We start from the raw sequence: 12,500 nt of genomic DNA on the forward strand, positions 1-12,500 counted from the left end.
CCCACACACACACACACACACACACACACACACATTCCCAACTCTATGATCAGTTTAATCAATCAGCCGTGGTGTTCTGGAGCCTGTTGGAAAGCTGGAACAAACCAGAGGGCAGGAGCTTTTGACCTACACAAAGTTCTACACACAAAACTATCAGTATGAAAAGTTTCGCCTGGTTCAGAGAACGGACTCGTTTGTGTTTTTTTTGTTCTGGAAAAACTCTAAAACAGCTCGATGCGGTTGGTCGGGACGTCAGTGTGCAGGATGTCTGAGAACAAATACACTCTGAGAACGTCGGCGGCGGTCATGAGGATATTTAGATGATGAATTTGAATAATGTGTAAAGTAGAGATCACATACCAGAGCTACAGAAATAAACATCCCTCTGATTAGATTTTATTGATTCAAACATGGTGAAGGTCACAGCAAGGTCAAGATCTGATGATGACGATGATGATGATGATGATGATGATGATGATGATGTTCTCCATATAAATGAACCTTTACAGTTTCTTACTGCTTTCTGCATTCGAGGTCTAATCTTAAATCTTCACTCTTTTCTTTTGTTTAATTTTTTAATACAGTTAATAAAATAAAATAAATTAATACTCGTGCCAGCAGAGTTCTGTTGTGTGTCTGACTGTCTGTCTGTATGTGTGTGTGTCTGTGTGTCTGACTGAGTGTCTGTGTGTCTGACTGTCTGTCTGTATGTGTGTGTGTCTGTGTGTCTGACTGAGTGTCTGAGTGTCTGACTGAGTGTCTGTCTGTGTGTCTGACTGTCTGTCTGAGTGTCTGACTGAGTGTCTGTCTGTGTGTCTGACTGTCTGTCTGTGTGTCTGACTGAGTGTCTGTCTGTGTGTCTGACTGAGTGTCTGTCTGTGTGTCTGACTGAGTGTCTGTGTGTCTGACTGTCTGTATGTGTGTGTGTCTGTGTGTCTGACTGAGTGTCTGTGTGTCTGACTGTCTGTCTGTATGTGTGTGTGTCTGACTGTCTGTCTGTATGTGTGTGTGTCTGTGTGTCTGACTGAGTGTCTGTGTGTCTGACTGAGTGTCTGTGTGTCTGACTGAGTGTCTGAGTGTCTGACTGAGTGTCTGAGTGTCTGACTGAGTGTCTGTCTGTGTGTCTGACTGAGTGTCTGTCTGTGTGTCTGACTGAGTGTCTGTCTGTGTGTCTGACTGAGTGTCTGTGTGTCTGACTGTCTGTCTGTGTGTGTGTCTGTGTGTCTGACTGAGTGTCTGAGTGTCTGACTGAGTGTCTGTCTGTGTGTCTGACTGTCTGTCTGTGTGTCTGACTGAGTGTCTGTCTGTGTGTCTGACTGAGTGTCTGTCTGTGTGTCTGACTGTCTGTCTGTGTGTGTGTCTGTGTGTCTGACTGAGTGTCTGTGTGTCTGACTGAGTGTCTGTCTGTGTGTCTGACTGAGTGTCTGTCTGTGTGTCTGACTGAGTGTCTGTCTGTGTGTCTGACTGTCTGTCTGTGTGTGTGTCTGTGTGTCTGACTGAGTGTCTGTGTGTCTGACTGAGTGTCTGTCTGTGTGTGTCTGTGTGTCTGACTGAGTGTCTGTGTGTCTGACTGAGTGTCTGTGTGTGTGTCTGTCTGTGTGTCTGACTGAGTGTCTGTCTGTGTGTCTGACTGAGTGTCTGTCTGTGTGTCTGACTGTGTGTCTGTCTGTGTGTCTGACTGAGTGTCTGTCTGTGTGTCTGACTGAGTGTCTGTCTGTGTGTCTGACTGAGTGTCTGTCTGTGTGTCTGTGTGTTTGTGTGAAATAATGCAGTGTTTCCTCAATAATCTTGTGGGAACTTCCGTTTCCAGCATGTCAGCTTTCCTTCCTGAGGAAGTTACAGGACGAGGAAGTGAGGAAGTGACAGAGTCAGAGAGAGAGAGGCCTGACTCAGATGAAAGCTTCTCTCTCTCTCTCTCTCTGTCTCTCTCTCTGTCTCTCTCTCTCTCTCTCTCTCTCTCTCTCTCTCTCTCTCTCTCTCTGTCTCTGTCTCTCTCTCTGTCTCTGTCTCTCTCTCTCTTTCTCTCTCTGTCTCTCTCTCTCTGTCTCTCTCTCTGATGCAGAAACAGAAATAAAACTCTATACAGACGCCTGCCGCAGACTCGATGTATCTGACCCTCACGCCTGAGTGGAAAAGCATTAAAAATTGCAGCGATCCTCCCAAAGCTCCGTAAACCACCATGAGCTCGATCTGTAGCTCCATTTGTTTTTTGAAGAAGCCTCCTGAAATCTCCACAGCTGTCAGACACGAGAGGAAGATGTCTAAATGTCTAAACGCCGGCAGGTTTCTACAGTAATCTGCAGGGAGCGTCGTGTTTGTAAAAACACAGCTGTCTTTCCGTGTCTCCGGCGTCGGAAGCGACTCACCTGCGTTTCTGAGGCGGTGGATTCGGGCGGAAAGAAACGAGACGGAAAATGGTTTTGACAGCTCGTCTCTGCTCGAGGTGTGGAGTCGGGGGCAGGAGATGTGCTGACAAGTGAATGTTGCTGACTTCAGAGAGGGGAGGAGGGGGGTGGAGGAGGGGAGGGGAGGACAAGAGAGGAAAGTGGAGAACATTGTCAGTGCTCTACACATCTTACCCTCCTACACTGTGCTGTGTGTAGTGAAGAGATGATGTGTGTAGATGTTGTGTGACACGTTTGTGCTCCAGTAAAATGTCACATGACATTTACATCTGAGTTTAAATTCCTTCGGTGTAATAGTTATAAATCCTCAGGACTTGCACAGGATCCTTCAGCTGATGCTCCAGATGTTTCTATCTGACTCCAGATGTTTCTATCTGACTCCAGATGTTTCTATCTGACTCCAGATGTTTCTGACTCCAGATGTTTCTATCTGACTCCAGATGTTTCTATCAGACTCCAGATGTTTATATCTGACACCAGATGTTTCTATCTGACTCCAGATGTTTCTATCTGACACCAGATGTTTCTATCTGACACCAGATGTTTCTATCTGACTCCAGATGTTTCTATCAGACTCCAGATGTTTATATCTGACACCAGATGTTTCTATCAGACTCCAGATGTTTCTATCAGACTCCAGATGTTTATATCTGACACCAGATGTTTCTATCAGACTCCAGATGTTTCTATCAGACTCCAGATGTTTCTATCAGACTCCAGATGTTTCTATCTGACTCCAGATGTTTCTATCTGACACCAGACCACCGGCGAAGGTCCGAGGTGTCGGTGAAAGACTTCATCCTGAAATGTTTCATGAAGGTTTCACTTTGATTATTGTATTGATCTTCAGCTCTGTGGTTTAGAGAGAGAGATTCTCACACACCTCTCTCTGTCTCCTCACAATAACACACTCCATCCCTCCATCCTGTCGTCTGTGTTGACTTTCAGATCCTTTACTTTTCTTCTTATTGATTCTGTTTTCTCTCTCTGTCCATCTGTGATTAATATCTGTGACTGGGCGAGAGAGAGAAAGAGAGAGAAAGAGGGGAAGGGAGAGAGAGAGAGAGAGAGAGAGAGAGAGAGAGAGAGAGAAGAGGAGAGAGGGAGAGAGATGGAGAGAGAGGGAGAGATAGAGAGAGAGATGAAGAGAAGATAGAGAGATAGATAGGAGAGTAAAGAGATAGTAGACGAGATAGGAGGTGTGGGAAGACAGAAAAAAGAAAAAGCAGAGAGGAGGGAGGAAGGAATGAGAGAGAAAGAGGACGAAGACACGGGAGGGGCGTGGAAGGAGAAGTGTGGATGGAGAGGGGCTGAGAGAGGCAGGGAAGGAAATAGATGATAAAAAGAAAAAAATAAAAAAAAAGGGGGAGACCGTGGAAGTGAGGAGTCCGGGATCGCAGGGAGGGGGGGATGGGGGGGTAGGTGGGGCCATTGCTTGGGATAGGGGGGGAGGGAGAGGGGGGGAGGAATGAGGATTCCATGGGATGGGATGAGGAAAGAAGATGATGTTTGGAGTTGTGTTAATGAAAAAAAAAACGGTCATTGGGTGTGCTTCAATTTTGCAGTTTAATTGCTGCTCTGTGATTGTGTTCCTGACTCATCCTTTATTCCACCGCTTGTGTGACAGATGCCGGTATTTGTTGCTTGCATGCTTTTGGCAGATCTTACGTGTGTGTGTGTGTGTGTGTGTGTGTGTGTGTGTGTGTGTGTGTGTGTGTGTGTGTGTGTGTTTAACACATTTTATTCTTTGTTCCTGTGTGTGTAGAATTATGCTTTGGAATTTTTGTTGAATTTAATGATCACCTTCAGTCAGAGAAGATTTCCACTAGTCACTTAATTACACTGAATCTAATCAGATATCAGATCATGTGTAATATGATCACTTTCACACGTGTCTGATCTCTCACACTCTGCACACACGTGTCTGATCTCTCACTCCTCACACATGTCTGATCTCTCACACTCTACACACACATGTCTGATCTCTCACTCCACACACGTGTCTGATCTCTCACACTCTGCACACACGTGTCTGATCTCTCACTCCACACACATGTCTGATCTCTCACACTCTACACACACATGTCTGATCTCTCACACTCTACACACGTGTCTGATCTCTCACACTCTGCACACACGTGTCTGATCTCTCACACTCTACACACACGTGTCTGATCTCTCACACTCTACACACACGTGTCTGATCTCTCACACTCTACACACACGTGTCTGATCTCTCACACTCTACACACACGTGTCTGATCTCTCACTCCACACACGTGTCTGATCTCTCACACTCTGCACACACGTGTCTGATCTCTCACTCCACACACATGTCTGATCTCACCTCTCACAGTGTCTCATACACTGATCTCCACCTCCACACATGTCTGATCTCTCACACTCTACACACGTGTCTGATCTCTCACACTCTGCACACACGTGTCTGATCTCTCACACTCTACACACACGTGTCTGATCTCTCACACTCCACACACATGTCTGATCTCTCACACTCTACACACACGTGTCTGATCTCTCACACTGCACACACGTGTCTGATCTCTCACACTCTACACACACGTGTCTGATCTCTCACACTCCACACACATGTCTGATCTCTCACACTCTACACACACGTGTCTGATCTCTCACACTCCACACACATGTCTGATCTCTCACACTCCACACACATGTCTGATCTCTCACACTGCACACACGTGTCTGATCTCTCACACTCCACACACATGTCTGATCTCTCACACTGCACACACGTGTCTGATCTCTCACACTCCACACACATGTCTGATCTCTCACACTGCACACACGTGTCTGATCTCTCACACTGCACACACGTGTCTGATCTCTCACACTGCACACACACGTGTCTGATCTCTCACACTCCACACACATGTCTGATCTCTCACACTGCACACACGTGTCTGATCTCTCACACTGCACACACACGTGTCTGATCTCTCACACTCTACACACACGTGTCTGATCTCTCACACTGCACACACGTGTCTGATCTCTCACACTCTACACACACGTGTCTGATCTCTCACACTCTACACACGTGTCTGATCTCTCACACTGGACACACACGTGTCTGATCTCTCACACTCTACACACACATGTCTGATCTCTCACACTCCACACACGTGTCTGATCTCTCACACTCTACACACACGTGTCTGATCTCTCACACTCTGCACACACGTGTCTGATCTCTCACACTCCACACACATGTCTGATCTCTCACACTGCACACACGTGTCTGATCTCTCACACTGCACACACGTGTCTGATCTCTCACACTGCACACACACGTGTCTGATCTCTCACACTCCACACACATGTCTGATCTCTCACACTGCACACACGTGTCTGATCTCTCACACTGCACACACACGTGTCTGATCTCTCACACTCTACACACACGTGTCTGATCTCTCACACTGCACACACACGTCTGATCTCTCACACTCTACACACACGTGTCTGATCTCTCACACTCTACACACATGTCTGATCTCTCACACTGGACACACACGTGTCTGATCTCTCACACTGCACACACATGTCTGATCTCTCACACTGCACACACGTGTCTGATCTCTCACACTGGACACACACGTGTCTGATCTCTCACACTCTACACACGTGTCTGATCTCTCACACTCTACACACACGTGCCTGCCCTGTGGAGGTATCTATGTGAGTGTTTGTCCTCAGAAGCAGCAGTTAAAACACTCACGTCGTCAGTGAGTCATTTTCTTTTGTTCCATCTAAAAAACATTTTCTGCTGAAATCTAGAACAAGTGAGAACTTCCTCACTCTCAGCACACAGTAAGTGATGGCTTTTCTTAGAAGAAGCGACTGAACACACACGCACCCACACACACACACACACACACACACACACACACACACACACACACACACACACACACACAACTTCACTCAGCACTTTGTTCTCCTCCGTTTCAGAATTTCTAAGAAAGTGAGTCAGCTTTAACTTCGTCTCATCTCATAATATCTGGAGTGTGTGGAGGTGTGGAATGGAGCCTTATACACACACACACACACACACACACACACACACACACACACACACACACACACACACACACACACACACTCTACAAACACGCCCGACACACTCCCCACACTCTATACATTCTTTGTGTGTGCATGTGTGTGTGCATGTGTGTGTGCGCGTGTGTGTGTGTGTGTGTGTGTGCGCATGTGTGTGTGAAAGAGAGAGATGGAGAGAGTCGCTGAGGTTGCTATGGACCACTGTGACCTAAATGGACAAGTTCACAAGACAGAAGCTCAGCATTAACTGCTGCATGTGATGCAATGCGGCCTGACTCTTCAAAACACACACACACACACACACACACACACACACACACACACACACACACACACACACACACACACACATCGTGTGAAGCTCCAGCAGCCCTCGAGGTTAGGCAGGAGGAAGCTGATTGAGTCGAGTCCGGCACCGTGGCCTCAGCGTCAGGCCTGGCTGAGTCGAGCTCCTCGGCTGTGGACGTGAACAAATCACTTCACATCTGAACTAAATGGAAGACATCCATCAGAGGGGACAGAAGGCAAGCAAAAGCCTGAGACAGGACACTTTTGATGTTGTCACACAATGTCCACACACCTCGGAACTGGGTGACACAGTGCTGGTGAACCTGGTGTGAGGGCAGGAGTAGTGATGTGAAAAAGTCTGAGACGACTAGAGATGTGAGAGGGAATGAGGTCAGAGAGAGAGAGAGAGAGAGAGAGAATGGGTGAGAGGAAGGGTGAGAGGAAGGGTGAGAGAGAAAGAGAGAGAGAGTAACAGAACACATGAAGCCTTTTAAGAAAAAAAAAGAAGTGATGATTAAATAAAGAAAGTGATAAGCATGAGCGAGGAGCATGTTCCAGAGCTCAGCGTGCTCCCAGCATCCTCCTGGCTTTAATCAAACATTTACATTGATCACGACTGATAAGACGGAGGAAGAGGAGCGTGAAGCAGGAATGAGAGTCACCACTGAGATGGAGATTGAGATGGAGCAGTGTAATATCCTGTAATTGGGCATCATGGCCATGCTGATGCTATTATTCTGTGGCAGTAAACTGGAGGGTGTGGATCAGGGAGGGAGTCGCTTCCGTGTGCCGTTTATCAGCCGCTGCCTCGCCGCCTCGCCGTCACTTCTCGTTTCAGCTCCTCTTTATTCTGATGAACACAAATATTATTTATTAGAATGTTTAAAAAGGTGAGTCAGACGAGAGGGACAGATACAGCGAGGGGTTTCAACCGCGAGAGCAAAAGAACCACGAAGGAGAATCCTGAGGATTTATACAGGATCCCCCTCAACCCCTCCACCCCCCACACACCCCTTAATAAATCATCCTGCCTCAGTAAGTTTTATATGACATCTCTGTCCTCACCAGTCCCGGTGATTTAGACCTCGCTGGCGATTACGAGCCTCTGACGGTGATGATGTAATATTTGTTTAGGATGTTGTGATGAAAATGTCACACGAGTCCAAGCCTTTGTAATCTCTCCGTCCACTTGGACTGTAGAAGCTTTATAGAAAGGACTTCTGTTGAAAATCCAGCTTCACTTGTGTAACAAAGAGCAGGACAGAACGGGACGCCGTGTCCTACGCAGAGACGTTCCGCTGTCTGTAAAAGCGTTGAGAGAGAGAGAGAGTGAGTGAGTGAGTGAGTGAGTGAGTGAGTGAGTGAGTGAGAGAGTGAGAGAGAGAGTGAGAGAGAGAGTGTGAGTGAGAGTGAGTGAGAGTGTGAGTGAGTGAGAGAGAGAGTGAGAGAGAGAGTGAGAGAGTGAGTGAGAGAGTGAGTGAGAGAGTGAGAGTGTGAGTGAGTGAGAGAGAGAGTGAGAGAGAGAGTGAGAGAGTGAGTGAGTGAGTGAGAGTGTGAGTGAGTGTGAGTGAGTGAGTGAGAGTGTGAGTGAGTGAGAGTGTGAGTGAGAGTGTGAGTGAGAGTGTGAGTGAGAGTGTGAGTGAGTGAGAGTGTGAGTGAGTGAGAGTGTGAGTGAGTGAGTGAGTGAGAGTGTGAGTGAGTGAGAGTGTGAGAGTGTGAGTGAGTGAGTGAGTGAGTGAGTGAGAGTGTGAGTGTGAGTGAGTGATGGGAGTGAGTGAGTGAGTGAGAGGTGCGTGTGTGAGTGTGAGTGAGTGGTGAGTGAGAGTGTGAGTGAGTGAGGGTGATGTGGGTGAGTGAGTGTGTGAGAGAGTGAGTGTGTGAGTGAGTGAGTGTGGTGAGTGGAGTGAGTGGAGTGTGAGTGAGTGAGAGTGTGAGTGAGTGAGTGAGTGGAGTGAGTGAGTGTGGTGAGGGTGAGGGAGTGTGAGTGAGTGAGCGGTGAGTGAGTGAGTGAGTGAGTGAGTGAGAGTGTGAGTGAGTGAGTGGTGAGAGTGTGAGTGAGTGAGTGAGTGAGTGTGAGTGAGTGAGAGTGCGTGAGGAGTGGTGAGTGAGTGAGGAGTGAGTGAGTGGTGTGAGAGTGTGAGTGAGTGAGAGTGAGTGTGTGAGTGTGAGTGAGTGTGTGAGAGAGAGTGAGTGAGTGTGAGTGAGTGTGAGTGAGTGAGAGTGAGAGTGAGAGAGTGAGAGTGTGTGAGTGAGAGTGTGAGTGAGTGTGAGTGAGTGAGTGTGAGTGAGTGAGTGTGAGTGAGTGAGTGTGAGTGTGAGTGAGTGAGAGTGTGAGTGAGTGAGAGTGTGAGTGAGAGTGTGAGTGAGTGAGTGAGTGAGTGAGTGAGAGTGTGAGAGAGAGTGTGAGTGAGTGAGAGTGTGAGTGAGTGAGTGTGAGTGAGTGAGAGTGTGAGTGAGTGAGAGTGTGAGTGAGAGTGTGAGTGAGTGAGTGAGTGAGTGAGTGAGTGAGTGAGTGAGAGAGTGAGTGAGTGAGTGAGTGAGAGTGTGAGTGAGTGAGAGAGTGAGTGAGATAGTGAGTGAGAGAGTGTGAGTGAGTGAGTGAGTGAGAGAGTGAGAGAGTGAGTGAGTGAGTGAGTGAGTGAGTGAGTAAAAGGAACAGAGTGAATAAGTCTGATCGTCATCACGAGGCCACACGATCCTGCTTCCTAATTGACGGGACCCCCAGAATAGCCCCTTCCTGTCAGCAGTAATGTGGATTTATAAATGACATAAATTAAAATTCACAGCTTAAAGCTGGTGATGTGAAGGAAGTGACATGAATTATAGATTCCTCCAGCAGGCTGCTACAAATCTGCCCTGACACTTTGAAAATAAGACGCCGCTGAATTCCGGGTCTCGGTAACGACGGCGTCCGGTTGCACACGAGGCAGACTCTCTTCTTAAGGCATGTTAAAGGTGGGGTCTCAGAAAACCGAGTCGGGACGACAAGCTAAACAAAAATCAAAACAAACATGTAGCCAATGAGCATAAAGGGGCGTGTCTTTCAATATGGGCGGAGCGAGCGTTCAGTGTGCATGTGCGCATATTCACAGGTCGGAGTTTCCCGAGTCGATAACTCCTGAGCTAAACGCTGTTACTACACAAAACGCGGTTGTAGCTGCCTCTCTACATTACTACGATAGAAAAGAGGTGTTATTTGTGTAGTAACAGCGTTTAGCTCAGGAGTTATTGACTCAGGAAACTCCAACCTGTGAATATGTGGCCAACTTCCTGCTCCTTCAGTTCTCTCCAGCGCTGGAAAGCTGATCCTATATTAACACGTCCTACTTCTTGTCCTTATCGTAAGTCTTTCTTCTCTTTCTTTCTTTGTTTTTATCCTCCATGTCAACGTTAAAACCGCTTTCTGCTAATGTCACACACGTGCACCGAACGCTCTCTCCGCCCATATCGACAAGCCCCGCCCCTTTCTGCCCATTGGCTACACGTTAGTATTGTTTTTGTTTAGTTTGGTAGCCCAACACAGTTTTCTGAAGCATTTCTCAAACATCGGAGACCGCACCTTTAATGTCGGTTAATTCCTTCTGTCTGTCCTTCTGAGGAAACGCTTCATTATTCACGCCTGACATCTTAGACACGTCGATTCATTGACGCAGGATGTTGCGGTAAAAGAAGTAAAATTTCAATCATTTCTACAAAAAGCCGCGCGTAACAAACTTTTACAAAGATTTCATTTCTGTCATGTTTTTAAGATGAATTTTCTGCCCTTCGTCTCTTGTACCGACGTCTCACTGAAGTAACGTGGTGGTGTTAAGTATTCCAGCGTGTGTATTAATAATAAAGCTCCTCAGGGAACAGAACCCGTCTGTAAGTGTTGTGTGTGTGTTCGTGCACCTGGAGCGAGCTGCTAGGAGAGCGGTCCGATCTCTGCGCCTCTTTAATCAGACCCAGCTAAACGCAGTACAAGACAAATTGATGAGCTGGTAGCCAGCTGGCTTGGCAGGAGGCCCTGGAGTTCTGTGAGGGAATCAGAAACAGTTTGGCTCCATAATTGTTCACGCTGCCACATTTCCAGTACAAATTGTGCAGATGTTCTGTCACTTTCACGTCCTCCTCTGGGAGACGCCGCTTTTATTGACTTTTTTTTGCCATTCTGTTGAAATACAGAAGAATATTTTAATGAACTAGTCTCAGGGATCAGGATACAGAGCGCAGGCCGGTACATGGTGTAGGTTCTGTTGTTGTTGTTGGATGATTATACAGAACATCTGAGGCAGCAGGGGAAAGAGAACACAGCAGTGACGTTCAGCTCGGATTTATTTTATCTGGATTTCTGACTCGCCTTCTACATCAAGCAAAGCCTCTCTGCACTGCACAATCAAACACATAATCTGAGGCATCAGACAGCTTCTGTCTCTCTGTCTGTCTCACTGTCTGTCTCACTGTCTGTCTCTCTGTCTGTCTCACTGTCTGTCTCTCTGTCTGTCTCACTGTCTGTCTCTCTGTCTGTCTCTCTGTCTGTCTCACTGTCTGTCTCTCTGTCTGTCTCTCTGTCTGTCTCTCTGTCTGTCTCACTGTCTGCCTCTCTTTCTGTCTCACTGTCTGTCTCACTGTCTGCCTCTCTGTCTGTCTCTCTGTCCGTCTCACCGTCTGTCTCTCTGTCTGTATCACTGTCTGTCTCTCTGTCTCTCTGTCCGTCTCACCGTCTGTCTCTCTGTCTGTATCACTGTCTGTCTCTCTGTCTCTCTGTTCGTGTCACCGTCTGTCCCTGTCCGTCTCTCTGTCCGTCTCTCTGTCCGTCTCTCTGTCCGTGTCACTGTCTGTTTCTCTGTCTGTTTCTCTGACCGTCTCTCTGTCCGTCTCTCTGTCCGTCTCTGTCCGTCTCTCTGTCCGTCTCTGTCCGTCTCTCTGTCCGTCTCTGTCCATTTTTCTGTCCGTCTCACCGTTTGTCTCTTCATGCACTCTCTCGCAGTGTCTCTGTTCGTCTCTTTGTGCATCTCTCCATCCGTCTCACTGTACGTCTCTCTGTGCATACTCTCTGTGCGTCTCACGGTTTGTCTCTCCACCTGTCTCTGTCTTTCTCATCGTGCATCTCACCATCCGTCTCACCGTCCGTCTCTCTGCCCATGTCTCTGTACACAGTAACACCAGACTAAAGATGGGTGTCTGAGGACAGTCTTGTCATTGGGAGTGTAATGACAGACATTATCTTAGCAATTATTCAGGCTACATGCAATTTCCTGTTCTGCAGCCTTCTGATTAGTTCTGACAGGAAGGTGAAGGTGGGATGTGATTTCCGATCCACCGAGCTTCAGATCTCCGCTGCTGGTTTTTAAAAGGCCGTAAGTCTGCGTGCAGGTGAAGCTTTTAGGCCTCGAGTTCAGGAATATATTCAGAATTCAGTGTAAAGTCTGAGGTTTTGTTCCCTTTCTCTGTATTTACATGCTAATATCCTGCTAGCGTGTTGCACCTCGTCGCTCCACATACAGCTAATCACACTCACGCTAGCTTCCCGCGGGTTAAACGTGTCGAACACTGCACCTCAGTCCTTATAGAGCAACTCATTATCTCTTGACTGCTGACTCGGTATCGAGTGGCAATAATTCACACGTTAAACATTTGTTTGTAAAATATTTATCTGATTTATTAAAATGAGTAGATAAAAACCTGTCCTCTTTTTTATCGGCACGTTATTTCGGATGGTGAATC

General features: G+C 47.3%; 1 protein-coding gene across 2 annotated transcripts in view; it reads left to right on the forward strand.

Moving 5' to 3' along the window:
* Positions 1–12,500, forward strand: part of LOC113649200 (ephrin type-A receptor 7-like) — an 85,708-nt gene that overhangs the window by 43,646 nt on the left and 29,562 nt on the right. The window lies entirely within an intron of this gene.

The sequence above is a fragment of the Tachysurus fulvidraco genome, chromosome 15 (genome assembly GCF_022655615.1).
Source record: "Tachysurus fulvidraco isolate hzauxx_2018 chromosome 15, HZAU_PFXX_2.0, whole genome shotgun sequence".
In the NCBI taxonomy this organism is placed as follows: Eukaryota; Metazoa; Chordata; class Actinopteri; order Siluriformes; family Bagridae; genus Tachysurus; species Tachysurus fulvidraco.